Raw genomic sequence first — 26696 nt, forward strand, 5'->3', positions numbered from 1 at the left:
CTCATACAGTATTTACCCTTTTGTGATTGACTTATTTCATTCAGCATAATGCCCTCTGGATTCATCCATGTTGTGAGATGTTTCACAGAGTCATCATTGTTCTTTATCGTTGTACAGTATTCCACTGCATGTATGTACATAATTTGTTTATCCATTTACCTGATGATGAGCACTCAGATTGTTTTTGTATTTTTGCTATTGTGAATAATGCTGCAATGAACATGGGTGTGCATATGTCTATTCATGTGAAGGCCTTTATTTCCTTTTAGAGACTTTCAGAATTTTAGATCCTGACGTCTGAAAGCAAACAAAAAAAAAAATTAGAGAAAAACAAAAGAAAGCTTACAAAGTTCTTAGGAAACCATGGCTAAATTGGTTACAGATTAATATTTGTTACTTTTCTAACAGCTTTCTCCAAAGTTTGTTCATGAGCCGTGGTCATTCCATCTTGTATAGGAAGGATTTTGACCTCTTTCTATTCAACAAGTAATCCACTTGGACTTCGAATTTGCATTTTTAGAATTGACCTCTCTAAACATGACTACTCTAAATGTACTTTTGAGTTGCCTTATGATACTACTTTTCAATTGCCTTATGATAATTCATGTATGAAATGACATTCAATTGTTAAATATAATTCTTAGTCAACCATAATTATTGACTAATTTGCATGTAGCTCATCCAATGTGCAAGATGATGATTCTTGTTACCATGCCATATTTCTTCAGAGAAACATTAAAAAAAAAAAAAAAAGAATTTTCACCTGGGACACTTAAGCCTTATTACCTTGAACATTAGTTTGAGGACTCAAATCAGCCAATGTAAGCACCTGCTGATACCTTTCCTGCCCCATGACAGGCTCATCGTCTTATTTCGTTTTTCTTGTGGGTAGTATTTTAATTTACAAATGGGCTTGCATTTGTCATTTCATTTACATTTTAATTTGTATTCATTTTTTTAAAGTGGGAAGGAAATCAACTTCAAGTTCCATTGATGTGGTTGACAATATAGCAATATCCTGTTTTTATTTAGTGCCCATCTGTTTTCAGATTGCTAGGAATCAAATTAATTGAATTTTCACATGATTCCTTAGATGTACATAAGGGGCAAGTTGTCTTTTGGTTTTAGTTAGAGAAATGATTGGGTTCAGTTTCTTGTTCAAAGTGAAAAAAAAGATGGAGATAGATATGGATGAAGAGAGTTAGAAACACATTTCTGTGATGCAGTTGCCAACATAGAATGCTATGGGACAGGCAGAGCACTCTCCACTGAACTAGAAAGTTACAGGGAAGGTATTTCATTCCAGAAAGAAGGAACATGAAGTAATTTTTTTTTGTTTTAATGAGAAATTAAGAATCGCTGTTTCAACTTGAAAGCAGAAAAGTGATAAATCTGTGTTTTGATTTACTTACTAACATAACTTTCTATAACTCTCTAAAAAGAACAGCCTGCTGCATACTTAGCGTACTTGATATCCAAAATTTATCCTTGTCTAAATACCCCGATTTTTCTATAACAAAATTGGTTTCAGTAATAATTACAGCATGCCATGGGTTGAATTGTGTCCCCCCAAAATATGAATCTACTTGGTTAGGCCGTGTGTGGTTATCCTCCATTTTGTGATTTTCCTATGTGTTATAAATTATAATCTCTGCCTGTGGTTAAAAAGGATTAGGGTGTGATGTAACACTCTTAGGAGGTCACAGCCCTGATCCAACATAAAGGGAGCTTCCCAGGGGTGTGGCTTGCACCACCTTTCATCTCTTAAGGGACAAAAAGGAAAGGGAAGCGAGCAGAAAGGGGTCATACCACCAAGAAAGCAGTGCTGGGAGCAGAGCACTTCCTTTGGACCTTAAGTTCCTGCTCTGAGATACTCCCAGACCAAGGGAAAACTGATGACAAGGACCTTCCTCCAGAGAAAGAAAGCTTGCCCCTGGAGCTGGTGCCCTGAATTTGGACTTCTAGCCTACTGGACTGTGAGAGAGTAAATTTGTCTTTGTTAAAGCCATCCACTTGTGGTATTTCTGTTATATCAGCCCTAGATGGCTAAGATAGAGCACGATCATTAATAATCATTGTTTTCTTCATTCACCTTTAGTTTTAAGACAATTGGCATTAAAAAAAAAAAGATATATGTTGACTCTCTCAAGGTCATTGTCCTCATTGTGATATTATATGGTTTTGCAAAATGGGGAATTGGTAAAGGATAGCCAGGAGCTCTTCGTATTATTTCTTACAGCATTTTAATCTAAAATTACCTCAAAATAAAATTTTTATTAAAAAAAAATGAGTCAACTACAATGATACCACCTGACACAAACACTGATTTCCCCTTTCATCTATTTCCCTCTAGTCTTTGTGTGCGTATACAGTATATGTTTGCACAGTTCTCATCACCGTGGTAATGCTCTGCTTAACTTGTTTAACATTAATTGATAAGCCCTTTTCCTTGTTATATAGTTTTCCTAAATATTATTATTGACGAATGCAAGGTCCAGTTGAAAGGTCATAATCTCCCCCTCTTTTGGAAATCAGTGTTTACCTTTTGTGTAGTGTAGAAGAACTCAGCTTATGAAAGCAAAGAAAATAATTTACAAGCAAAAGAAATTAAACCCTTAAGCATCCTTACAGTAAAAAAAAAGTGGGGAGATTTGATTGCCTGAGGGCTGTGAAATCTTATAATTTAGTTTTGTAACAGACTTCTACCAAAAGCACTATACTTAATATATCTATTTCGAACTGTAAGAGAATTAAAAAGAATTTTTAATTATAAATTTTCATTATATTAATGTCTACTTTTGTGTATGTTTAAAATTTTCCATACTAAAAAGTTTTAAAAGTAATTTGCTGATAAAATATTTTTCTGATATTCTTGAAAATAAGTTTGAAATATCCCTTGATCAGCAAGCTACCATTAACCCATATGGCACATTTATGAGAGTTTTTTAAAAGTACCAGTTGCCATCAACCAAAAAATCAACCTGTTGCTGTCGAGTTGATTCCCCTCAAATCATGGCAATCCCATATATGTGAGAGTAGAACTGTGGTATATAGGGTTTTCAATGAATAATATTTCAGAAGTAGATCTCTAGGCCTTTCTTCTGAAGCATCTCTGGGAGGACTAAAATGTCTAATCTTTGGTTTAGCAGCCAAGTTTGTTAACCATTTTTACCACCACTTCTTCCTAATTGTCATAGCCAAAGAGACATACTGATTAAACACACAGGGATATTTTGATGGGATCTTGGAACAGAAAAAGGACACTTAGTGAAAACAAAGTCTGAATAAAGTATGTTGTTTTTGTTTTTAGTTGACACCAAGTTTGATCCTACTCTTGTTGACCTTATGTATAACAGAAGAAAATGTTGCCCAGTCCTGTGCCATCTTTATGATTGTTGGTATGTTCGAGTCCATTGTTTTGGCCATTGTGTCAACCCATCGCTCCGAGGGCCTTACTGTCTTCGCCAACCCTTTACCAACTATGACATACTTTTCTAGATTCATCTTTCCTGATGACCTGTCCGAAGTAAGGGAGTCAAAGTCTCAACATTCTCACTTCTTAGGAGCATTATGGTTGTACGTCTTCTAAGACTGATTTCATCATTCCTCTTCCTTTCCATGGTATATGCGATATTCTTCACTAGCATCACAGTTTAAATGCATCAATTCTTCTGTTCTCCTTTTTCATTGTCCAACTTTCTTATGCATATGAGAGACTGAAACGACTGTAGCTTGAGTCGTGCATACCTTAGGCATCAAATTGACATTTTTTTTTTTAATATATCAATATTGGCTCGTTAATTGTGACAAATACACCATGTTACTATAAAATATGAATAACAAGAGAAAGTGGGCATGGGTATTATACAGAAGCTCTCTGTACTATCTTTGCAATTTTTCTGTAAATGTAAAACTGTTCTAAAATAAAATGCTTATTTTAAAAAGAAGAAATTTCAATGTTAATGATATTATTCAAATTCAGTAATATATATCATGGAAAAATTAAAATTTTTACCTACTAAACAAAAGTATTACATCTCTCAGTTCATAGTGTGTCATTATATTAAATTTTAAACACAAATGAAATTTGATCATGAAAATGGCATAGGACCGGGCAACATTTTGTTCTGTTATACATAAGGTTGCCATGAGTTAGAGCCAACCTGAAGGCAACTAACAAGAACATAACAAAATTTGTGGTCTCACACAATGACAAATTAAAGTAATTCAGATTCTGTTCCACTGTCTTTTATAACCACTGATATTGGAGACAGATTTTGAGCCTAATGGGGAGCTTGAATAATTTCAAACCACTATAAATTTACTCTAAAAAAAAAAAAAGAAAAACACATAGCTGGTCCACTCCATTTGAATTATGGGCCACTGCAACCTGGAGTACACAGAATTACCTTCCATGAAGAACACTATATTTATTAGAGAAAAAATAATTAAAAACGTGCTAAATTTATGTATATATATATACACACACAAACTCACCAGTAATTGCAGCAATTGTTAAGAATTTATATCAACTTTAGAGGGAGATGTATTTTACAACTTACACTGTTTTGTATTCCAGGCACATGGTGATAATGGAAAGTATATCAACTTGTGGTGGGGTTTTGTTTTTGTTCCTAAATTCTCCCCTCATTGCCTGTACCCAGGGCACACTGCACCTACCTCTCCAATTTACCCTTGGTATGCCATTGGGCCTGACATGATTCTAGATCCTGGGGATACAGCAGTTTTCTTCTCTCATGGTATTTACTTTTTAATAGGAGGCACAGATGATAAGTCAATAAACAAATAAAGGAGAAAATTTCATTTAGTGATAAGTACTGTGGAGAATATGCTGCCACCGGAACCCAAAAATGTCTTGCAGGCACTATGCTACCTTCTTGGTAGTAGAAGTTTCAAGATGCAGCAATATTTCTTTACTTTGGAGGAAATAACAGAGCACACATCTGCCGGCCATTGGGGCCTTAAAAGCTTCACTGAACTTCTTGAATCTTCCCAGGGTTTCTCTCTCACTCAGTGCAGTGAACGTTTCTTACCATATCTTCCAGTGTGCTAGCTAACTCCTGCTTTTCTTTCCCAGTAACATGATGCCATCAACATAATGAATCAGTCTGATATTCAGAGGGAGGGCCAGGATGTTCAGATCTCTTCAGATTATATTATTACAGAGAAAAGAAAACTAATGTATTCCTGGTATAAAACTGTAAATGAATACTTTTGTTCATCTTACATGAATCTCAATTATTTCTGATCTTCCTTCTTGGTGGGGGATTGGGACGAATGCATTCACCAGGCCAAATCCTGCATGCCGTGTACCTGAGGCTTTATTAACCTGCTCTGGTAATGATACCATATGCAGCACAGCAGCTTTGATAGACTAACACTTGGTTAATCCTGGAATATTCTATAGTTATTCTCTGGGATTCATCCAGTTTTTGCAGGGGCCAGACTAGAGAATTAAGTGGAAGTATGGTAAGACCAGAGGAGCCTCAGTGTCACAGTGGTTAAAGTGCTCAGCTGCTAACCCAAAGGCCAGCGGTTGGAACCCACTAGCTGCTCTTTGGGAGAAAGATGTGGCAGTCTGCTTCCATAAGGATTTACAGCCTTGGAAAGCCTATGGGGTAGTTCTGCTCTGTTCTGTAGGGTTGCTTTGAGTTGGAATTGACTCGGTGGCAGTGGGTTTGGTTTGGGTTTAGGTAAGGATGGGAATCCTCGGATGAGGCAAATGGTTAACTCGCTTGGCTGCTGACTGAAAAGTTGGAGGCTTGAGTCTACCCAGAGGCACCTCGGAAAGAAGACCTGGCAATCTACTCTGAAAAATCAGCCACTGAAGACCCTATCCATAGTTTTACTCTGACACACAGGAGCCCCTGTGAGTTGGAATGGACTTGACAGCAACTGGTGGTTAGACTAGGATGCGGGCAGCTGCGCCTATCATTAGGGCTTTTAAACTGAATTGGCAGAGACTTTCTTGGGTGCGGCAGAAGCCCTGTCTGTGCAGAATTCAACAGACTGATTAAATTTTAGTTTCTAGAAAACAGAGGCATATAAAAACAAAGAAAACACTTTTTGAAACAATTTGATAGTTCCAAAAAACAAGAAAGAAAAATATAATAATTAAGCTTAAAATTACAACCATAGGACTTCCTTAGTATGTAGCTTAGTCTTGTTTCTACTTTAAATTAATTATGGTGAGAAGAGATGTCTTAGTCATCTAGTGCAGCTATAACAGAAATACCACAAGTGGATGGCTTCAGCAAAGAGAAGTTTATTCTCTTACGGTCCAGTAGGTTACAAGTCCAAATTCAAGGCATCAGCTCCAGGCGAAGGCTCTCTTTCTTTGGCTCTGGAGGAAGGTCCTTGTGATGCATCAGTTTTCCCTTGGTCTGGGATCATCTCAGCGCAGGAACCTCAGGTCCAAAGGAAGTGCTGTTCTCCCAGGGCTGCTTTCTTGGTGGTATGAAATCCCCACTCTCTGTTAGCTTCCTTTTCCTTTCATCTCTTGAGAGATAAAAGGTGGTAGAGGCCACACTCCAGGGAAACTCCCTTTACATTAGATCAGGGATGTGACCTGGTGAGGATATAACAATCCCACCCTAATCCTCTCTAACATAAAATTACAATCACAAAATAGAGGATAACCACACAATAGGGGGAACCATGGCCCAGCCAAATTGGTATACACATTTTTGGGGGGACATAATTCAATCCCTTACAAGAGATGAGTACTGACACTGTTGTCATTGTCTTTTTTAACATAATTCTGAAATTCTAGTCAAAGAAATAAGAAAAACTATGTATTAAGAATAAAAATAACATATTTTACTTAACATGCACATTATTTAAAAAAACATAACAGACAATTTGAAAATTTACATGGAGGCATATATGTTTCTGAATGTAGAATTTCAATTTTATAATCACTTAATTTTTCACAAATTAAGTTGTACATTCAATGTAATTCGAATTTTCTGTTGCACTGTGGTGTTTTTGAAACATCATAAAATATTTGGAAATTCACCTGAAAAATAACAAATGCGAACAGCATATTAAAAATAAAAATGAGGGGCTACTTCTATATATTATAACATATCAATAAATTGTGCTGCTAAATCCAACTTTTCAGACTTAATATCAATTAGTATTCAAAAGCTAAGATGTTTAATGTTTGTACTTAGAATTTATTTACCTTTAAACCTTCCTTTTAGCAGGTTTTTAATTGTTTATAAATGGTTGATTTTAATGTTTATGTTTCCTTTGGAAACTCTGGTGGTGTAGTGGTTAAGTGCTACGGCTGCAAACCAAAAGGTCAGCAGTTTGAATCCACCAGGCACTCCCTGGAAACTCTATGGTGTAGTTTTACTCTGTCCTATACTGTCGCTATGAGTTGGAATTGACTCGACGGCCCTGGGTTTGGTTTTTTTGGTTTTATGCTTCCCTTGCATAGGTTTATTTTTTTGATATAAAAAGCATGGAAGAAGAGGATATTTCATCTTACTCTCACTCTCCATTTTCCACAATTAAAGAAGGCAACAACTGTTGACAACCATTCTGCTCCAAACATGTTAATCCATCTCATTGTAGGTGTTTAGAATCTAGACACAGCATCTAGAGGCACTGACCCATATCTATAAAACTAATTTGGGGATATAAATATAAACCTTACGTAACCTTATAAAATTACAACAGGAAGGTGGTCTCCACGGTGATCTTGAGTCCTTGTCTTTTGTTCTGCATCTAGCCACGTTTTTCATGACCGTATCCCTTTTTATGGGGACCATCATTTCTGCTGAGTTGATGATGTTTCTCACACCAAATGTTTTCATGGAATGTCTTCTGCTCTGCTGGAGGCTGCATAAAAGAGGAAAAAGTAAGTAAAAGTGAAAAATTATATCCAAATAAGTTTTTATTTTTTTCTTGAGTGTGTCAATAATAAATTGAAGCAATTTGGATAATCGCTCCTGGAATAATTAATGTGCATGCTTACAACACAGAAAAGAAGAAATGGACTCTGTTCCTTTTCATTCAGTTGCTTTTTACTCTTGTACATTTTTATTATCTTTCTGTAAGTTTCAATTTTTTTCTATTTAAATTTCGGGAAAGAAAACTGTCGTGGAAAAAGTATTTGCTGTATCTGAGTTAATGGTATTGAAGTCAAGAACAAATATATAATAGACAGCTAGAATGATATGATTGGTATTTTACAGTGAAGACATGAATATACAGACTTGGAAATTTACTTCTTGAGGAAGTAGTTCATCAGAATGATAATGAATTTGTGGAAAATCCAAATCTTTAACAAAAAAAAGTGAAATGATAAAAGAGATACGAGTTTATTATGTAAACAAAATAATTCTTTTTATATTCAGTTACAAACACACACATTTTTCAAGGTTTCATTGGACTTACTGACAGAAAGCGTGGTTGGAACCGTTCTATGTTGATTGTGAAAAGCTATAGCCTACTGAAATTTTGTCAGTTTAAATTACCTTTCATGATGTTGTAGTTACAAAAACCTATTCCCAGATATGAAAGACTCAGAAATACATCACAGAACACCTTTGCTGGGGGAAAAAAGGATATATGAAGGTTGACTTTCAACCCTGACTATTAGAATCTATTGGAAGCTTTTAAACACTCTGATGCATAGGTCCAAGATTTGACCAATTAAGCCAGAATCTCTGGCGGTGCAGTTAAGGCATCATCACATTTAAAATCTACCCAGGTAACTCTTGTGTGCAGCCAGCTGGAGGCGAGACTAGGGTGGGAAAACCAACTTCCCAGTTGCCTAGAAGTGAAGGTGTTTCAGGATATGGACTCTCAGGTTTAAAACTGGGATGGTACTGGGAAAATTGGGAAAAATTTGTCATTCTAGGTGAGGCCAGAGAAGGGATTGGAGGTCATGGTGTGAAGAACGGATGGGCTAATTCATGGAGCTATCAACAGATACTAATAAGACTCCCTGTAAGAGTCCTGGGATCAGAGGGGTAAGTAGGTGTTTAAATCATGTAGGGCCCTGTGAGATGTGGGAAGATAATTGGAGTTTCCTTCAAGTATGATTGGCCTCCAGAGTGGGGTTTCTTAGGGGGGAATGACTCATGCACTTCCGTATGTTTTAAAGGATTGTTCCAGCTGTCACAGAGAGAATAGAGATGCCTACTTCTTCCTAGAAAACAGATTGGGAGGAAATGCACCAAAACACTTTTATTTTTGAGTCATGAGGGTTTCTTTTTTTAATATCTTTTGAATTCAAACTTTACTGATTGTGTATTACCATTTCAACCAAAACAATCATTTTTATTAAAAAATAACCTTTGTAACATGATCTGAAAAGATAAAAGATGAAACTCATGTTCCCATTTAATTAAATGTAGGTTTAGTAAAACATGCTTTTTACCAAAGTTTATAATTCACTTAATTAAACTGAAGAAAGTTAAAATCCACTCTCTCTTTCTCTTTTTTTTTTTTTTCATTTTGCACAATTCCATTTATAGAAAGTTCAAAATCAGGAAAAATTAAATTAATTTTAGAGATGCATGCATAGATGGCAAAACCACAGATCAAAACAAAGAAGGAAAGAAAGGGATTGTGATTCAGAACTGGGCACGTAGGGGGCTTTTGGGTTGCTTAGAATATTTTATTTTTTGTCCTAGTTACACAAATGTTCATTCCTCAACAATTTATTAAACTGTATATTTATGTTTTATGCACCCTTCTTTATGTATATTATATTTTACAATAAAATAAAGATTTTATAAAAGTATTGTTTTCTTGCTAGCCCTGAGAAGTTCACAAATAAATGTCAGATTGTGTCTAGCATCAAATGGCATATCTTGTATAGTAGGCAAGTCGTGATAAAATACCCAAAATATCATTATATCATATTTTATAGTAGTGACTGATCTTTGACTCCTTTCATTGCCTAAAACTAATCTCGCCTTCTTATAAATACCCATAATACTTTATCTGCACCTCTTCCTACTTCTTTATGTCTCCTTGATTTGACTTCAAGCTTCTTGAGGAAAATATTTGTATCTTTCATTTTTGCATCTACTTTTGAGCACAACATACAGTTGGAGCTCAGAAATGATTTCTCAGATGAATAAATGAGGCATTTAATGAATAAACGAAGAATTAATACGTTTCTGAATAATACATCCAAATATAATTTGTCATTGTTCTGAAATAATAAGGGACTGGTATAGACTAGAATGATCAAAAAAATTTATGAAGATAATGGGACTTGAGCTAGATTGTGAAGTATAGTCTAATTTAAGTTGGAAAGCACAAAGTGTAGACATTCTGTCCATAACTTTTAGAATTTGTGAAGACAGGTGAACATGCAAGGCTGGCAGAGCAATGGGGACAGATACAGAGATGCAATAGAGCATAAAAGTCACTCTCGAACACATTTTTATTTTCCCCTAAGAGGCCTAGTTGTGTTCTGCTCTTCAGAGTCCATCTACCTACATATAATAAAAACAGGACAGTTTAGATTCAAGGACAAAAAAGTCATTTTGCTATCTCAGCAAAGAAATGGTCGCAATACAATTTTACTTCAAAGATTTGAAGTATATCAGTAATGCAGAGCTTAGAACTAGATAAACCATCAAAAAAAAAAAAAAACATTGCCGTTGGGTGGATTCCACCTCATACCTACCCTATATATATATATGTACATATACAGACACACATACATATGTATGTGTGTGTATATATACACCCTGGTGGCGTAGTGGTTAAGTGCTACAGCTGCCAATCAAACGGTCAGCAGTTTGAATCCACCAGGTGGTCCTTGGAAGCTCTATGGGGCAGTTCTACTCTGTCCTATAAGGTCACTATGAGTTGGAATCGACTTGACAGCACTGGGTTTTTTTGGTTTATATAAATGTATGTGTGTGTGTGTGTGTGTGTGTATATATATATAGTCGAATTTAATACATTGAAAGAACTTCTCAGTGAAATGAACACTAAGTGTTTCAGTGCTAATGACCACAGAATTTTTTCTTATCCTTACCCATGGATAATGATAGTGTCAATTGTATCACTTGAAACTAGGAAAGATGATGGCTAGGTAATTATCTGTTTTTCTGCACACCCATGTCATTACAAATTAGTGATGCCCATCTCAAATTGTCAGCACCCAGTACCATTGATCTTTAAGTAAGTTTCTGAAAGCAGGAAGCTTCAGCAATGTACGGTTCATGCTGCTGGCTACAAATAGACTGCCTACAGGTTTGTTTTTGTAAAGAAAATTTTCAATTAGTGAAAGCCATGGGCATCAGCTTTCAAGAAGAGGAAAAAGAACTTCCTTAGAAATCTTTGATCTTTTCTGCTGTGTCATGTTTTTCATGAAAGAGGGCTGCAGTGCTCCTGCTTAAAAAGCTTCTACAAATAATTCCATTTTCAAGCCAACAGGATTAAAGATTTAGAACTTTTCTTCAAATAAGGGTACAGATAAAAAAAATCTTAAATTTAGGTTATTCTAGAAGATATTAGGTAGATTAAAATTAATTAAGAAAAAATAACTGAAAAAATCATTTCAATCAGTTTTGTAGATTGGCTTTGTGTGACCATTTCTTCCAGATCTTTCCCCATATTGGCATCACTTTGTAAAACTATTGCTACTCCTAGGTTCATGAATTCTCCTCTCAAATGTATTGTTTGTCCACCTCTGCTGTCTCACTAAGGAGGATAACTTTGGAACAGCAGAGAAAAGGAACACTAGGACCCCACTACTTCCATCAGTCATGAATTTCCATTCAAACTTATATTTTATTTCTCACTCCCTCCTTAAAGAAAACAAAGTTGGTTCATGTCATATAGAAAATGTGAGCATATAGAAAGTGCGACACCACACACAGAAACATCTCTGAGTAATCTGGGATAAACACAGCCTCATCATGGTATCAGTAAAACAACGGGAATAGCCTGGGAATGGGGAGGATGTAAGCCTTTTGAAGCATTTTGATCAGAACTCTACATTTCTAGTAAAGAGTGTTGCACAGAGTGTGTGCATTCTCCAAGGACTGATGAATTGGGCTGTAGCATGAAATTTTAACCATCTCTCCACTTAAAACAAAGCAACACCCATTTATTACAAATAAAAAGCAGTTTCTATCTCTTCCTATTATGGGGTTTCATAATAAATTCAATTCTCCATAGTGTCCAAACAATACCTTTGTTACTCAGTTCTTGACCCTTCATGGGAAAGAATGGAGGGTAGAGTAGCCCTATAGCACTGACACCTATGGGGGATCCTAGGGAGATAAGAAACTAATATTTAGTCAACTCAAATTACAGAATAGTTAATTTTACTATCTTTTTGCAAATGTGAGATAATTCACAAATACAGACAGTAAAATGTTAACAATGGTAAGAAAAACTTAAAACATTTCCATAACTAATAGATAAAAAAGAGAGAGATAACTTCAAAATCCATGTGCTTATGTAACAATAATATTAATTACAATGACTTAGGTTAACTGCTTATAATTTATAATATTCTTGTTTTGGCATTGATGTACTATTATCAGTTTGTACATTATAAAAAATTACAGACATTAGTGCAGAAACTTTCTATGGGAAGGAAATAGGGAGAAAAGTCTGTACAGTTTGAAGAGGAGAAATAAATTATGATGTAATGCTGTAATGCTCTGCCATTTCTGTTGCCTCTTTTTTTTTAAGTACTAGGTAACTGTTGTACAATATATGCAACAGATTGGAAAGATAATTTTCCACAGATTAAAATTAAATGACAAATTGCATCCTAAAAGGTGAGTCTTTAGGCCTAGCCAACATTTTTCAATGGCATTATTTAGAAGACAATAGCCTGGGAGAATGCTATGAGGAACTTCATAAAAAGTCTTCTGTGGTAAAATAAGTGAAGGAAATACCACTCTCAGCATAGTTAAATGTGTTTGTTTTAATATGTTGATCTGAATATCTAACGTGGGGATATAACATGCAGAATTTCCCAAACTCATTTAAATGTGATGAATTTTTCTGTTGTGTGGCCCTTTTTGTGCTCTGCGGAACAAAATTGGGAACATGTTTCTCAAGGTAATGTAGGAGTTAAAATGTAAGATCAGATGTATTATTTTTTAAAAGATCTTATTAATTACTCACATATTCATTTCTTATATATCTAATTTTGTTGTTTGCTGACTTTTCAAGGGCTTTGACTCCAGTTGATGAAAAGAAAGATGAAAAAGGAAAAAAAAAAGGAAGAAAGATGAAACACCCTTTAATAATTGTGTGGACCCCTAAGTAGTTGCATTCACTGTTCGTCCTGTTCGTATTCTGCCTTACAACATCAAATATTTCACCATGTTTAGCAATAAATTGCTTCAGGCTAAAACAATTTTAATTTTTATATTCCTAATTTGTGTTTGCTGTTGTTGTCAGCTGCCTTCAAATGGGCCCCCGACTCATGGCGACCCCACACACAACGGGATCTGGCTGTTGTGATCCATAGGCTTTTCGCTGGCTGATTTTTAGAAGTCGGTCATCAGATTTTTCTTCCTAATCTGTCCTAGTCTGGAAGCTTCACTAAATCTGCTCAGCATCATAACCATGTGCAGGCCTCCGCTGACAGATGGGTGGTGGCTGTGCCTGAGGTCCATTGGCTGGGAGTCAGACCCAGGTCTCCTACATGGGAGGTGAATATTCTACCACTTAATCAACATTGTCCTCAAGTTCAATATGTGTTTATATAAAATATTTTGTAAGACCGTCTCTTGAGGGTCATAAACTTATGTTTTTGAAGTTCTTTGAGCATTTAACATACGGAAGGTTTTGGCCTGATGGAATTAAAAAAATAAATGATATATTTGCCTCTCCATAGGAAGGAAACCCTGGTGGCATAGTGATTAAGAGCTACGGCTGCTAACCAAAGGGTTGGCAGTTCGAATCCACCAGGCACTCCTTGGAAACCCTTTGGGGCTGTTCTACTCTGTCCTATGAGTTGGAATTGACTGGACGGCAACAGGTTTTCTCCATAGGAAAACTGTTTAAATAAATGTCAGGCTCTTCCAGTTCTGTTATTTTGTGAACTGATAAAATGTTACAACCTTTAAAATATATGCTTTGTAATGATATTAGCTATTTATTCATCTCAAGTATAAAATATTCTGGAAACCCTGGTGACGTAATGGTTAAGTGCTATAGCTGCTAACCAAAGGGTTGACAGTTTGAATCGGCCAGGCGCTCCTTGGAAACTCTATGGGGCAGTTCTACTACTCTGTCCTATAGGGTTGCTATGAGTCGGAATTGACTTGACGGCACTGGGTTTTTTGGGTTATAAAATATTCTATCATTAATCTTTTTATTTTAGAAACTCACCTCTAGACCATATATTTCTCCATCCATCTTCAAAATAAAGTGTGTAATTACTCATTTACTGTTTGCCTTTAAAATCTGTGACTCCATGTGAAACCATAAATATAATTATGATGTTGATAAAATAAAAAATATTTCTGAAGCAAACTGTACAATATCTCATGAAACACTCGCATTTTGAAGGCATTTTTGACAGAGTTCCACAGCAGCGGTTAATGGAGAGTGTGAGGTGTGGGAGTCTTGGAGAAGTGGAAAATTGGCTCTCCATATGAAAGACCGAGAGAAAAAAATGCAGAAAAGAGAGGCATAGATGGGTGATACTACATCGCTAGCAAAGGTAAAGATGTGGAGACTGAGAGCCAGAAGTGGATAGATTTAGATCATTTTAAGTCTAAAAAATGAAAAAGAAAATAGTCAAAGCAGGTAAATGACAATTGTATCACAATAGCAGCCTCTTGACCACTATTATGGAACATTTCCCCATTTTCTGGGCACACCAGTGACTGACAAAAGGAACTGCAAGCCAAAACTTGGTGGGCTCGGTCTTGAGCCAGTAGCAATAGTTCTTTCTGAAACCATGAAATGCAGTTGGCCTTCTTCAGTTTCCAAGAAAAGAAGAAAGAAGGGAAACTTTATTGGCATGAAAGTGGCTTCCTTTAAAAAACAGAAATTACTATTCTGCCAAAATCTTGTCCTGTTCGAATTGGGGCTTTGGTAAGAGGGAAATTCTTCATAAGCCATGTTATTTTGTTTCAAAATTAGTGTGTGTGCTCCATACAGAAGCATGTTCCCAACAGGATAGTGCACATCGTGTTTCTTGTAAAATTTCATGATGGTGAAGGGTGGCTTTTTCAGCATTGACAAGGTCCGTGGTGCAAATTATTCACTTTCGATATAATGGATGAATTCTGAGTTCTAAACTAAGGGGGACATAATATGCCACTACAGGAGCGGTCTCAAATACAGACTTACCTCATGTACCAGAACAGTGGCTAACACAACGGCATTTAGAGTATATTTCATAAAAACAAAAAAAAATTAAACGTGTATATAAATGTATCCTATTGAAGTTTTTTATTGAAGTTATTATTGATTTTTATGTAAAATATTCATAATCTAAAATTGATTACTTTGTTTCATAGGTTCTCCCTACTCTTCCTCATTTCTGTCCAAGCTAGACAGATGTCTCCCTAAAAAAAAATAAAAAGAACCTAGAGCTTTTTCTTTTTTTTTTCATTATCATTGTTGGTTAATTTGGACATTATAAGGTTAATTGAGAATGAGTGAACTAACACTGTACGGTAACATTTATATAGAATAAATATGTACTCATGAGGATCTGCGTAATCTACATTCTGCTCGTCTTACTCTCTGTAAAGCACCTGGCCCATATTATGATGTTAATTTTCTTGAATCAGGATCACCTGTGTTAATTAAAGAACGCATGTATTTTTTTCAATACTGATTGTCCAAAGTTCTTCATTTTCTCAAGTTCTGGCAGTGATTGTTCTTTTCCCCAGTGGACTGTAGAAAAGCACCTACTAATAGTTATGAATTCAATGTGAGCAACTTTTCTCTATTTTAGTGACCCTGACTTTCCCTACATCTCTCCTTTGGTGCATCTTGTTTTGCATTGTGGCAATGCTGGAAGGGTAATTTGGGTTGCTTTTAGATTTTTTTTTTTTTTAGACGTACTCGGAACAATCATTCTTATTTATGTTGCTGTTATGTGCCATTGAGTCGGCTCTGAGTCATAGCAACCCCATGGAAGACAGAATAAAACACTGCCTGATCCTGCACCATCCTCACAACCATTGCTATGTTTGAGTCCATTGTTGAAGTCACTGTCAGTCCATCTTGTGGGCAGTCTTCCTCTTTTTCACTGACTTTCTGCTTTACCAAGCATCATGTCCTTCTCCACGGCCTGGTCCCTCCTGATAACATGTCCAAAGTACATCTCACCATCCTTGCTTCCAAGGAGCATTTTGGCTGTACCTTTTCCAAGACAGATTTATTTGTTCTTCTGGCAGTCCATGGTATATTCAATATTCTTCACCAACACCATAATGCAAAGGCATCAATTCTTCAGTCTTCCTTATTCATTGTCCAGCTTTTGCATGCTTATACCTGAATCAAAAATAACTCTTATGTTATACAGAAGTAATGGATGCCTCTAACATTCCCTTTACCCCCTCTGATGACACATATACATAGATTGTTTTTCTAAATTTTATTTATTTTGTTTTTGTTATTGAGCATATACACAGAAAAACATATACCAATTCAACAGTTTCTGTATGGAAAATTTAGTGAGATTGATTACATTCTTCAAGTTGTGCAAATATTCTCACCCTCTTCTGAATAGCTCCTCCTTCATTAACATAAACTCACTGCTCCCTAAGGTTCCTGTCTATTTTTCAGACTTGCTGTTGTCAATTTGATCCAATATAGGTACTTCTTAAAAGAGCATAATGCTCAAGGCAGGTTTTTTTTTTTACTAGTTAAGCTAAAGTATTGTGGGTTTTAAGATGACCTTAGGGAATAGAGGCTATTTTCAGTTGAAGTTTTAAAGGTTATCTCAAGGCAACAGTTTCAGGTGTTTATCCACCATCCATGGCTCCACAAAGCCTAGATTCCATGAGAATTTGAAATTCTGTGCTACATTTTCTCCCTTTTGGTCAGAATTCTTCTATGGAATCTAAAGTTAATCTCTTTCCTATAGACAATTTGTAAACTTTGATTTTTTTTTTTTACATCTCTAAAACATCCTGGAAACCCTGGTGGCATAGTGGTTAAGTGCTATGGCTGTTAACCAAGAGGCCGGCAGTTTGAATCCACCAGGCACTCCTTGGAAACTCTGCGGGGCAGTTCTACTCTGTCCTATAGGGTGGCTATGAATCAGAATTGACTCGACAGCACTGGGTTTGATTTTGGTTAAGACATACTAGGGAGATTTATTCTGAGACTGAATCCTCTGAGATTTCATTCAGAATGCCTACCTAGGCTCAAACATCGATCCATGGAAGGTGCCAGGTGCTGTTTAGCCTTGGCTGATGGATCAGATGTAAATCCTCTTTGAAAGTTCAATTTATTTGTTTCAAACAGATCAAGAATCTGAAATACCACACAAATAAAAATAATTGACTTTCTTTTCTTTTTTTAATGTTACAAAAGTTTTAGTGGAAGCTTCTTGATATGGTGGTGAAAGTAGAAGTGAAAGCAAGGAGGAAGGGGAGTTCCATGTGGACTCACCCCCCCAGCCACAACTGCAAAGGAGACAGACTGAAACGTATCCTAACTCAATGTTATGAATTGAATGACTTAGTAGGAGCTTCAGTGGCCTTGTTTTCAAATATTCCTGCAACCTGTCCTCTTGACCATTGCATAGTTGATTTAGAGATATGGAAAAAAGCCAACTGGCCCAGGGTTAATCTACACATGGAAAAAGTGATATTGCAGTTTAAGAGGAGAGACAGGTGTGATTTAGGAATGTTTGAAGAGAATAGTTTGCCCTTAAAACACAGAAGTTCTTTATCTTGAGATATTACTAAATCATTAGAAGCTAGAGTCAGATTCAGGAAAACTTTAGCTGTGAGCTATAAAACAGTTATGAATTGAATATGGAACCATCAAAGTGAGTTATATAGAACAGTTATGTATTGAACATGGAGCCATCAAAGTGAGAAATATAAGAAATTCATTAATCTTTTAGGAACTGAACAAACACAAGAACACTAATTAAATCATTTCATAAACTAGATTAAAAAAATCTTCAAATGAAGCCTAGGAGACTACTCTTCAACAGCAAGGAGCTAATATTTATTGAGCATCAACTAGAAGCCATGAATTTTACCTTGAGCAAATAGATATTGACTCTGTTTTTATGACACTTAACAATCTAAACCTATGTGACTTAATAGAATTTTCTGTGATGGTGAAAATGTTGTGTATCGGCACTGTCCAATACACTAGCCATGAGTCACATGTGGCTACTGAGCCCTTGAAATGTGGCTAGTATAACTGAAAAAGTGAAATTTTAAAATATTACGTTAAATATATCTAGCCCTTGATGTTCCTGGGTGGTGCAGTCAACACACTAGACTGCAAACCAAAAATTTGGAGATGCAAGTCCGCCCAGAGGCAGCTTGGAAGAAGCCCTGATGACCTACTTCTCAAAGACTAGCCACGGAAAACTTACAGAGCACAGTTCCATTCTGACATACATGGAGTTGTAATGAGTTGGATCAACTCCTTTTGGTTATGTGGCTAGTGGCTACAATATTGGCCAGCATACGTCTAGACAGAGATCAATCTAACAATCAAGAAAATATATAATTGCTAGTTGTGAAAAATGTTCAGAAGGAAAAATAATATGAATGGTAAAGTTAAGCAGGATGATGACGTTACCAGCCTGGGACTGGATGGTTCGGAAGGGGTTTCAAGAGAAAGTTATATCTCAGCTAAGATTTCCAGGATGAGTAAGAATTAACTAGGAGGGAGATTAAGAGGGGTTGAAGCAAAGAGAACAAGATATGCAAAACAATGAGAAAAGGAGAGTGCCCTATACCTAGAATCAAGGGTATCATTCAGTTAATTGCAGGTTTATTTCACGTTCCACTTTGAGTTAATAGTACATCATCATCTTAATTCAAAGAGTGAGGCATAGGCTGGAGAAGCAGGCAGAATATTCTAGACTATCATAAATATTTGCATCTTTGTAACAAGAGAAATTAAAAGCAAACTGAGGTTTTTAAGCATAAAAATTATTCCACTTATGTTTTTAAAAGATCACTCTAGCTGCAGTGGAAAGAGTGAATTAAAGGAAGAAGAGTAGATGTGGGGAAAAAAGTTGGAGACCACGGAAGTAATCCAGACAAGATGTGATAATAGCTTGACTAGAGAAATAGCAATGGAGATGGAGAAAAGCCAATGTGTTTCAAAAATTTGAGGAAGTGTAGCTGATAAAAAAAAAGCTGATAGTACCTAATAAAAGATTGGATATGGAGAAGGGCGAAGCCACGGATCATAAATCATACCTCCATTTCTGACTTGCAGAACTGGATAGAAGGCAGTATCATTCGTTAATAAAGGAAACCAGAAGATGATCCAATCTGGGCATGAAGATGATTTTAATTATTGACAGCGAGTTTGCGGTGTCTTTGTATATTGAAATTGATATACTGACACAGAGATCAGAAGATATTTCTGATTCAGAAATATAACCTTGAGAGTCACTGGCATGTTGATTAAAGAACTAGAAGTCATGAGCAAGAAAATGGTTTCTTAGAGTGAGGGAACACAGAAGGAAAGAGATCCTAGGACTGAGCTTTTGTAATTTAAATGTTTCATTTATTTTCAATATTGATTCAGTACCTTTCTTTCTTCTTTTTTTTGTCTTTAAAAAAAACCTGTTGCCATTAAGTCGATTCTGACTCATAGTGACCCTGTAGGAGAGAGTAGAAATGCCCCATAGGGTTTCCAAGGAGCACCTGATAGATTTGAACTGGCGACCCTTTGGTTAGCAGCTGATCTCTTAACTACTACGCCACCAGGGTTTCCGAGGTTATCTCAATTCGTTTTAAATGGTACATTTGTAACATCCAATTTTATGAGCTCAGTTTACACTGACTCATCTACTCTCAAGTTAGAGCATATAAGATGTGTTTAACCTAGGATGTCCTACTTTACATATATGCAATGTTTAAATACACTTTGCTCTCCTTTCTTCTCTTTTCTCCCCAAACGCCCACTCAAAATTCCTATTCCCTCAACTTGTACAATTTATATATTCCAGTTAAAAAAAAAATTACCTTGAGATATGTGGCACAGTTTTTTTGCAAGAAATATTTGTTAGCCCAAGTACATTTCAAGTTAGGTGAATATACAAAAGCAGGTTCTCCCATTAAATTTGTGGGAGGGGAAAAATGACCTGAGCCCCCTTCAACCACTAACTCAAAATTATCTCTGCTATACTCCTTCCTGTCTTTTTTTTTTTTATAGTCATTTAGTTTCTGGGTAGTACTGTTTTGCCTCAGTTGAAGCTCTGCAGGGCAATAGAAATCAATACCTGGGCGCCTCCTTTTTTTTTTTCTCCGTGTACCAATCCACCCAACAGTAAGTACATAGCCTAAATAAGAAATACTTCAGTAATTTTTCTATGCTGTATTGTAGCGGGGGTTGGGCATAGAAGGTGTTTGGAGGAACCCCATCTTGGTAAGTTGTTAAAGTGAATGTGGGACTTTGGTGGTCATGCTAAATTTCACATGCCTCAAATTGAGCCTGCTTCTTGAATACAGATCAGATCTTTGGAAAAAAGAGTCAAAAAATTCTGGGGAATCAGGTGATCAAACAACAAATAAATAATCTGTTGTGTAATTTATGATTACAAATTTATCTTGTCATTTATCATTCCCATAAATATAATTGGTGAGTGAAGATTTTAATATGGAAACTAAAGTTTTTTGTATGTAGATACCTATGTCTATATATAAATGTATATATTTTGGGTATATAGTGTACACGCATATATAAAACATAATATACCCAAATGTACATATTTATATGAAATACATAATTTTTTAGGATATGAGTGTGTGTATGTAGAATAAGCTTAAGATTTTGCTGAGTAGCAGACTACTCAAAACTTAGTGGCTTAAAACAATAACGACTTATTTCAAGTATGATTCTGCATTTTGGCAATTTGTGGTGGGTTCAGCCAGATATTTTTTTTCTGGCCTGTATTCTTACCTGCGCAGTCAGATACTGGATCAGCTAGGGCTGATTGATTGTTGTCTAGGGCACCAGGGTGTCCCTCTGTGTGGTCTCTCACCATCCAAGAGGCTAGTTCTGACTTGCTCACCTGGTTGCATTATTAGGGGTCTCAAGAGCAAGAGGAAGGTGCAGGGACTCTTAAAGCCGAAGCTTACAACGTACTCTGCTTTGCTTCTCCTAGCTCCATAGGAAGTCAGCAGACCAGTTCGGATTCAAGGAATGGATTAAAAAAATGAAAAAGGTCTGAATTTATGTCATATACATTTTTAAAATAAAATCTTTGTTGTTGATTACTCTCTATGTTTTTCAAATATTTATTGCCTAATTCATAGTTTTTGTCATTGCCCTATAACCCTTCATGTAAGCTGCATTTTGGTGGTCATTTCCGTGGAGAAAAGACCGTGTCTGTGTGGGCCTTCTTGTTTTGTGCTTAGCTCAACCTATTGTGCCAGCCAGCCATTGCTTTCTTCAGGAAACCTCCATAATACATTGTGCAAATCTTTAACATTGTCATCGTCATAATACTGTCAAGTTTCTTGAGGACAGAAACTTTATCTTGTTTATATTTGCAGCACTTGTTCTTAGAACTATGCCTAGACATGGTAAGGTATTTAACAATTCTCAGGTAATAATTGAATGAATGATTGGATATATAAATGTTCAATAGCTTAAAAATGTTTCTTAATAAGGAATTAATATTTATAGTAAATAAAAAATATCACTCATTTTCCAGGAACTATAATTTTTTTGTTACTTTTAGTACACAGGCAACAAATTTAAATAGAAAAGCATAAATTTAACATGTTCTTTTCTCATCCCAGTATCTTCCCTAGGGCCTAGTGAACTTATTTGACCTACCTAGATTTTTCCTGATCTGTGTATTTTTCCATTGATTAAATCAGTCTTAATTCGAAACCATAGAACTTTCTTTGGTGGTATCATGATAGAACAGAGTGACCATACATCTAAATTTTGCTGGACACAGCTAAGCTTGTGCCTGTTTTCTTGTTACATTACAAATACCCTCTTTTTATTCTCAAAAGTGTTGTGACCTGGGTCATAAATTATGCGATTGCCCTCAACACAGTCTATACTTTGATGGCAATAGAAGACTGAAGGTTGAAAAATAATCCATATTGTATCGTGATTATACATAACTACATGAGCTGAAACCAGTCACCTAACCTCACTATACCATTTCCTCACTACTTTTCAAGAATTTTGTATTACAGACCTCAGAAAGGGCAAGAATATGCATGAAGCACCTCAACTAAAGGTCACCAGCAAATAGCTTTTCTATACACGGCTTCTTCTGTGCTGTAGTTACCATAACTGATAAATTATTTATTAATAAATGGGAAACTTCCCCAGAGATTATGACAAAATCATGGGGTTAAAATGCATGATAAAAATGGCATTAGACCTTTTACCTAGGGAAAGGAGACCTCTTTGGCCTTTCTGCACTTGTGCCTTCTTCACTTTCACAGCTGACCTACAGTGACAAAGAGTCCATGTGTTCCTAATGGAGTTGGGCTCTGGGGGTACTGTGATAGTAATGATGTGTCCCAGTGGTGCATACTAAAGGCACAGGACTAAGTACAATAATAGTGTGTGTTGATTTTTTTAATTTAAATATGCATCTCTTTATGCCCCAACATAAATATTACCCACTCAAGCTAGCATTCTCATTATAGGATAACTAGTAAAATTTCCTTAAAATAAAAGGAAGAAAATCTGACTATATAATATTTAGTCAATGCACTTGTTAGCCTTGTAGGTAATATTAGAGTGTTCTCCTTTCTTTAAAAATACAAGCCTGCACATCAGAGGTCTGAAAGAGATACGAAGACAATCCTTCAGAGCATTTTCAAAGAGTTATGTAGTGGGTTCCACTATAGAATGAGGCTCTTTCAGTAAATGTATATCAAGCTATGTTCTTACTTAAATAGACTAACAAATTAGGTCAAAAAGCTGCGATAGTTTCCCTCATTAACTAATGGTTTTTGTGTTTGTTAATTCTTTATTTTTATTCACTTATACTTTATCTCAATCTATTTATCTACCTCTCATCTATCTATCTATCTGTCTGTCTATCATCTATCTATCATCTACCTATCTATCTATCTATCTATCTATCTATCTATCTATCTATCTATCTATCTATCTATCATCTATCTATCTATCATCTATCTATCTATCTATCTATCTATCTATCTATCTATCTATCTATCTATCTATCTATCTATCTATCATCTATCTATCTATCTATCTATCTATCTATCTATCTATCTATCTATCTATCTATCTATCATCTATCTATCTACCTACCTATCTCTATCTATCTACCTACCTATCTATCTATCTATCTATCTATCTATCTATCTATCTATCTATCTATCTATCTATCTATCTATCTATCTATCTATCTATCTATCTATCTATCTATCTATCTATCTATCTATCTATCTATCTATCTATCTATCTATCTATCTATCTATCTATCTATCTATCTATCTATCTATCTATCTATCTATCTATCTATCTATCTATCTATCTATCTGTCTATCTACCTATCTACCTACCTCCCTCCCTCCCTCCCTCCCTCCCTACCTACCTACCTACCTACCTACCTATCTATCTATCTATCTATCTATCTATCTATCTATCTATCTATCTATCTATCTATCTATCTATCTATCTATCTATCTATCTATCTATCATCTATCTATCTACCTACCTATCATCTACCATCTATCTCTGTAGATTGTGAGTGTCTGTGTGTGGTATAGCTGCAGATTCTTCATAAGGACTAACATTCTATGAACAAAGAAACAAGGCACTACAGGAAATTGCATGCTTTGTTTGCAAAAAATTTCACCAGAGTTAAATGTATGACATTAGTATTCAGAAAAAATATGCAGATATTCATAGCTTGCAGGTAATGTATCATTGTATATAATTAATATTTTAGTTTCTCTAGTTATTTTGAGTATAGACTTCAGCTTTGCTGTTCTCACGTCAAGCTTTCTCTCTTTATTGGTGCATTTCCCATGAGAAGCACCATGAAGGGGCCACACAGTCTCATCCCTCTGGATTAGATATCAATTGTACACACAGCGAAAGAAAAATAAGAACTGAACAACAAGAAAAATAACAAATTTCTTTTTATCCCAAGCAATAATGATTATTTTTTACTTTTTTTAGGTTAACATACTTGCTTTTGTTTGTGAAAGCCTTGATCAGAGGTCTTTACCACAATATTTTAAAAGCAACATTTATAGCTAATACTTGGAAGCTTTTACTGAAAGTTGCATTCAAGGACTGAAAAGAATACAGCTTAGTTTTACTTCTAATCCAAACTTGTACGTTTCTATCTATACTTGACTAGTGACTGCCTCCCTTTCTTACCTAATATCTGAATCACTGCAAGAAACTCTATACTTGCAAGTCCGTGAACCTGAACTGTATGTCTCCCTTGTACTTGGTAACTGTCACTCATCTTTAGACTCATTGTATTGAATCAAAGAAAACTTCTGAGAAAACTTGGAAAAAGATAGCATAACTTTGAAAATGGTTCAAAATACATTCATCTTAGGAATATATCTATCATCTGTCATTTTATTCCCAAACACCTTCCACATTCCCTTGTTTCTCTTATGTCTGTTTGTCAGCAGCAGAACAGCAGGTATTTTTACTTATTGATAAGTGTGAAACTCTATGCACATGGTATCGTGTATTTTTTTTTCCTGTTTCATTTTTAACATCAGTTAACTAATTATATGTGAATTTTTACTTGGGGCGGGGAGGGATGAAGACATGACAGGTAAAATAACACTCAACATTAGCCAACTTAGCTAATAGCAATATTTAAGGTGGTTTTCTGTAGTCATGTACTCAAGTCTAATAAAGCCGAGAGAAGTAGAGGAGGAAGAATGGAAACTTCCCTTCCTTCTCACAGGGGAGCTACAGCTCTCTTACAGCCATCAGGAAAAAGAAAAACTGGGTGAAAAGAATTGAAATACACTATCTTTATTTATTCTTTTATTCACTCATTCATCGAGTCCAATATTTATTTGATGAATATGAAGTAGGCAGTGGGCATACAGCAGTGAACAAGATAGATATGGGGCTGTCAACTTAAAGAGAGGAAGGGAGACCATAAGCACTTATTCAAATACACATGTAGTAAGTTCTATGGAGACAATAAAATAGGGTAATGAGCTACAGGATTCTGCGGGCCAGGAGGAGAGAGGTGGGTAGAATTAGAATCACCTGGTTAAGACATCGGCTACTAACCAAAAGGTCGGCAGTTCGAATCCATCATCTGCTCCTTGGAAACCCGATGGGGCAGTTCTACTCTGTCCTATATGGTCACTGTGAGTAAGAATCAGCTCAATGGCAATGGGTTTGGTTGTTTTTGGTTTTTTTTTTTTTTTTTTGGTTTAGGTAAAGGGGACAGGGGAGGGCTTTCTAAGGAGGTGACTTTGAGCTGATGCTTGAAGAAAGAGCAAGGGGCAGCTTCATAAAAGTCTGAGCAAAAGGCCTTCCAGGCAGCAGTGAGCTCTGGGGCAATGGTCCTCAGGCAGGCTGATGAGGCTTGGCCTGTTCAAGGAACAGCAAAAAGGCTGTGTGGCTGGAAATGTGTCACCAAGGAGGGGGGGAATAGAGAGAATAGTGACAGGTGACAGGCAGGGCTTGATGGTGTAGCATCTTGAATCTATGGCAGTTCACTGTAAATCTTTGAAGGACTTTATCAGTACAATGAAGGGAACTTATATATGTTTTAAAAAAGATCATTTAAGCTGTGATTGGACAGGGATTATAGGGAGTCAAGGGTATCTTGAAGGAAGGATCTACTTCCAATAGTTTGTTTAGTTCATGGAAGTTGTGACTATAATCGAACAGTTAAAAAAAAAATTATGTGAAATGTCTATATTCCAAACGGTGTGATGTTCTGAGTCACAACCATGAAACACTATAACCTTACTCCAACAACTTTGCTATTTAAAATAACAGACTTGAAAATTCTTGTTTGATGTGGGGGGTGGGGGGATTCAAAGTGTACAAGTTAGTACCTCGAATAACAGTCTCTTTTATTAGTTTGATTAGCGAATTTGATTTTTAAGAACAGAATAAACTCATTTGGAGTCCCATCTAGTGAAGGATGTAGGAGAACAAACAGGAATTAGATTGGTGCATCTCTGAATTCTGTCATTCAGTTTTTGTCTCTCATACACTCAAGGAGCCCTGGTGGTACAGTGGTTAAGCCCTGGGCTGCCAACGAAAGGTCGGTGTTTTCAATCCACCAGCCACTTCACAGGAGAATGGTGTGGCAGCCTGCTTCCATATAGACTACAGTCTTGGAAATTCTATGGGCCAGTTCTCCTCTGTCCTATAGGGTTGCTATGAGTTGGAATCTTTATGACTACAGGCTATCAGACACTCAATAACTATTCTTGCTTTCTTTGTTTCTGTCACCACCAAACCTCCAAACAATGCCATCCTCTTCCAAATTGCTTTCATCTACTTGAGAAGCTTACCTTTTCAGAACTGCCACCTCTGGCCTA

The sequence above is a fragment of the Elephas maximus genome, chromosome 6 (genome assembly GCF_024166365.1).
Source record: "Elephas maximus indicus isolate mEleMax1 chromosome 6, mEleMax1 primary haplotype, whole genome shotgun sequence".
In the NCBI taxonomy this organism is placed as follows: domain Eukaryota; kingdom Metazoa; phylum Chordata; class Mammalia; order Proboscidea; family Elephantidae; genus Elephas; species Elephas maximus.